This window comes from Cynocephalus volans, chromosome 6, assembly GCF_027409185.1.
Source record: "Cynocephalus volans isolate mCynVol1 chromosome 6, mCynVol1.pri, whole genome shotgun sequence".
Lineage (NCBI taxonomy): Eukaryota > Metazoa > Chordata > Mammalia > Dermoptera > Cynocephalidae > Cynocephalus > Cynocephalus volans.
In genome coordinates, this window is record NC_084465.1 from 55,998,492 (window position 1) to 56,003,755 (window position 5,264).

Below are 5,264 nucleotides of genomic sequence, written 5' to 3' on the forward strand. Positions count from 1 at the left end.
TTTGACACTAAAAATGTGACAATTTGGCTAAAGTACAGATTCCCAAAATGGGGAAAGGAGTAAACATTTAAAAAATTCAAAACATTATCACTAATAATAAAATTGATAACCCTCATAAATAAACTCAGCATTAGCTATATTTGATATTTTTACAAAGTAAAAATATTAGAAAATGTTGTCTTATAATTGTGAAATTTTGACATACTTTTGACAAAACATTACTACTGAAGAACTGATTTTGAAAAGTATCAAAAATCTGGAAAGATAACAAATATGAATAAAAACAATATTTGTCAACTCCTCCATATATGATGAAATTAATTTCCAAAATTGGTCTAGGCTATCTTTTTTTTTTTTTTTTTGACACAAAGTTATCCTAAAGGGAATCTCTCAAATTCAATATCAAGTTTTCTCTTCAAGATCTAGAGGGAAGGTCTTTTAGAAGGTAAAGTGATAAAAGAGCAATGAAACCATAGAGATTATTGGTATGAGTCAGTGCTTGGATTTCTTGAGCCACAGATTTCTCATCTGAAAACTATGGAGACTAATAAATACCTTGCAGAGTTGTATTGAATTTCATCAATAGTATACCAGGGTACTTCAAAAAGTTCATGGAAAGATCATATTACCTTTCAATTCTTTTTTCATGAACTTTTTGAAGTACCGTCATATGTAAAATGCCTGGTGCACAAGAGGAATTTAATAAATTATAGCTAGTGTTATTAATTCGATTGGAAGACACAGGCTCAACACAGCATGGAAGAAACTTCTGAAAGAGCCAAGGAATAGAAGACACCACAATTTTACTAGATTTGGCTCTATTAAACACCGACTTAGCAAGAACAAAGCATTTGTACAATGCAGCATTTTTTTCATGAAGGTGCAAATGCATGATTTATGCACTTATAAATAAATCTGGCTTTACACATGGTTGAATATATAAAATGTTTTTTTTTTTTGGTTTTCTTTTCCCAGAGGATTTGCGATCATGGTATATGTACATAAAAGAAAGTGGAACTGTCGACAACCAGTAACAATAGGAATTGTGGAAATAATGATGATGTCAGAAAAAGCTTGAAATACTTGAAAATAAATTTTAAAATATACTTATATGTACCCAAACCTATGATCATAGTTTACTTTTTAAGAAATAATACTGGTATCTAATATACCACAGTCAGCAAATTAGATAAGTGAAAAGGAGTTTAAAACTGAAATCATAGGCAGTGTGCTATCATGTAAATATCTATATGGAGGAGATCAGTAAACATGGGGTAATATTTCAATTATTCACTTGCTATCTGTGGGACCATAGGTAAAACACTAGACCTTGGCTTTTTAACAGTTATATAGGTCAGCGTGTCTCTAATTTTCCATCAGTTTATTTTATTATTTTGTTTTATTTTTATTTATTTATTTAGTTAGTTAGTTAGTTAAGCCATGAAATTCTTCTTTCAAAAAAAACAGCTTACTCACAAGCCTGCTGATATTCAAGACAGATAAAACTGTATCTTCTCTGATTGAAGTAGTGGTCTGGCAGTCTTCCAGCTTCCAAGCTGGTCTACATACCCTCTTCCCAATGATTTTGGTGTGTCCTTGAACACAGTTTGAAACAATCTTTTCAAGAGCCTTTTGATAGTAAAAAATATTCTAGTTGAATGGTTCATTTGGAACAAGTGCTCTACTTTCTTTAGAAATATATCCCACTTTTTTGTTATTTCAAAAAGGATAATTACTTCCTCCAATTTATCTGTTAAAAAGCAACTATACATGAGTCATCCACAGTTTTCTGAAAAGACAGCAAAGCAAATAACAACAGTGAGTTTTAAGCAACAAAATCTGGTTCCATTTGCCTTCACTTATAAAAAAAGTGACATTGGTCAAATCTTTTAATTTCTCTGAGCCTCAGTATTCTCAAATATCTAATGGATGCAATGATCTCTACCTACTTCTAAGAATTGTTGTTTCCAATAAGATAAATATATAGGTTCTTTATTGCAACAGGTTTGTCGCCAGAACACAGGTGTCATAAAAACTATGGCTAAATCAAAGCCAAAATGGAAAAGGAAAAGACATCATCATCATTGGACACGTAGATTTGGGCAAGTCCACCACTACTGGCCATCTGATTTACAAATGTCATGGGATCAACAAAAGAACCATTGAAAAGTTTGAGGAGGAGGCTGCTGACATGGGAAAGCACTCCTTCAAGTATGCCTGGGTCTTGGATAAACTGAAAGCTGAGCATGAGTGTGGTGTCACCATTGATATCTCCTTGTGGAAATTTGAGACCAGCAAGTACTACGTGACTATCATTGATGCCCCAGGACACAGAGACTTTATCACAAACATGATTACAGGCACATCTCAGGCTGACTGTGCTGTCCTGACTGTTGCTGCTGGTGTTGGTGAGCTTGAAGCTGGTATCTCTGAGAATGGGCAGACCCGTGAGCATGCTCTTCTGGCTTATACACTCGGTGTGAAACAACTGATTGTTGGTGTTAACAAAATGGATTTCACTGAGCCACCCTACAGCCAGAAGAGATAAGAGGACATCATTAAGGAAGTCAGCACCTACATTAAGAAAATTGGCTACCACCCTGACACTTTTTGGTTGGAATGGTAACAAGCTGGAGCCGAGTGCTAATCTGCCTTGGCTCAAAGGATGGAAAGTCACCTGTAAAGGTGGCAACGCCAGTGGAACCACACTGCTTGAAGCTCTGGATTGCATCTTGCCACCAATTTGTCCAATTGATAAGCACTTGCATCTGCCCCTCCAGAATATCTACAAAATTAGTGGTATTGGTACTGTCCCTATGGGCCAAATAGAAACTGGGGTCCTCAAACCTGGCATGGTGGTCACCTTTGCTCCAGTCAGTGTTACAACTGAATTAAAGTCTGTTGGAATGCACCATGAAGCTTTGAGTGAAACTCTTCTTGGAGACAACGTATGCTTCAATGTTAAGAACGTAGTTCAGATTTGGTGATGTGGAACTTAGCAGGGGTGACTCCATTTTGACTTTTAGTCTGGTCTTTTGCAACCTTGTATAGAAACTTAGTCCAAAACAATGGCTTCCTATAATTTTTATCTAACAATTTCCCCATTTTGGTCAGGCTCTCACTAGGTGATTAGTGTGTCCAACACTTAAGGCATCAGTGCTCCTCCCAGTTATTATCATTCTGAGTTCTCAGTCTCAGCACTCCATTCATAGGTTAAGGAGGCCTCCCTTGTTACCATGCATTTCTTTCAGTTTTTGTTGTTCTAGCTCTGTTTGAACATTTGACAAGTGAGCATTTGACGGATGGCTGCACACAAACAGTTTTAAATGTTTGAAAGTTTTAAAACTTTTGAGAGAATACAGGAACCAGGGAGACTAGTATATGACTATGAGGAGGACAATACCAAGAGTTTGGAGTGTGCTCCTTATGCAGGGTCCCCGTGAACCAAAACAACTAAATGAGTAGGCAGATGAATAGTCTCCTCATTTTAACCACGTAGCTTGTTCATTACCAAGTAGCTTGGTCATGAACTTTTTTGTAACGACATCTCTACAATACCCAATATTTTTATCCATGTGCAGCAAGAAGTATTAGCAATTGCTCAGGCTCTTCCTTGTTTAGTTAGTAAGTAATCCAGTATCTAATGACCAGGTTGAAGCAGTGAGTAACAATTTGCAAGTTATCCATAGAAGCTACTAATTTTAAAATTTTAACTACAGCGTCATTCTGCCAAGTGAAAGAGGAAAGCTTAAATAAGGAAAAACTAAGAGGGATAGAGTCTCATTATGATAGGAAGTCATGTTCTGATGACCTTGGGAAAAGCTGTCCACAGCATTCATTGGCCACTTATCCTGGTTTGCAGTTAGAATATCCCTGGTTATGGCATAAGGCATTCTTGGTGAGCTCTGTGTGGCCCATACATCAGACATGACTTATCCTTTGAAATCTATATCGAGTTGTCCAGCTTCAGCATATAAGTCCTCAGAGCTGTAGTCAGATATTAGAAAAAACTACAAACAATTCAGAATCCAGTCTGTCTATAGATAGGTAATAAAACGCATTGTTTATTGGGTTTTTAAAGTATATTTACATTGTAAAAAAATATAAATCAAATCATCCTATCTAGATCAGAAAGATACATTTATCAAAACTTCCAGAGAAGGCGATTTCAAACTCATAAAAAACTTTCTTGCCTTTTTCTAAAATGATACTGACCTTCATCTACAGCCTCATTTATTTTGCTCTTTTCTTATATAAATTTGATACTAGAATTTTTTTCACTTAATATATTCAATGTATATTTTTGAAATATGTTTCATTACATACCCGGTGTGTTTAGGAAGCTCTGATTTTATATTTATTTTTATAAGCTGCAGCTGTATAAAGAGAGTCTGCATCTATTTTGAACCATTTATTGAAGGTGTTCATGGGAATTAAGAACATGAGCCCTGAAGTTCAATTTGAATCCTGGTTCCATCATTGATCATCTGGGTAACCTTGGTAACTCATTTACAAAAATTATAAATTACTGTACCATTTTCACAAGGAGGTTTTAAGGATTATCAAATGGAAAGCACCTGAAATGGTGCCTGGCAAATAGTAGGCACTCAATAAATGTCAGATAAGACACTGCTACTGTTGTTGCTGCTGCTGAGGCAAGACAGAGCAGGGACTTGCCCCAGGGAGGCTGCTCACGGATATTCAGGCTGGGCAGACAAACAGCAGCAGCACCTTAACCACCCTTTCAATTAGCTTGCCCTTCTTCAGAACCCTGTGGTTTTCAGAGAAGGAAATAAAGCAACAACCACCAAAATCCCTCTTTTTCCTAAAGTAGAGCTTAACTTGCAAGAACACCTGAAACTCCCTTTTTCTCCTCCCTTTTCCTGACTATTCCTTCCCTTAGTTAAGATAGAGAAACACCCCCATCCCAGAACAACGTAGAAACCCTTCCCTATGAATTCTTCCCTAAGAGTTCACGGGCAACTCCTCACCCACGAGGATGCCCACACGCACTTCTGCATGTACTTGTGCTTTGCAATAAACTTTGAGCTTATCGGTGTGACTCTGTCCTGTGAGCTTGGAGTTATTGTGGGTTCCTGATGGGATTCTTCCCTTGGGAAATCCAAGAACCTGTGACATCACTGCTGCAACTGAGTTGGACATTGATGCTGTTTGGATTGATTGCCCAGCAATCCATTTCCCCTCTTTTAACAGCACACTGATTTCCTTTTGGGGAGTTATTATTTCCCATTCTGTGCAGTGTT

General features: G+C 36.9%; 1 pseudogene; it reads left to right on the forward strand.

Moving 5' to 3' along the window:
* Positions 1-1,269: 1,269 nt before the first annotated feature.
* LOC134380918 (elongation factor 1-alpha 1-like) lies at positions 1,270-2,987 on the forward strand (annotated as a pseudogene).
* The last annotated feature ends 2,277 nt before the right edge of the window (positions 2,988-5,264 follow it).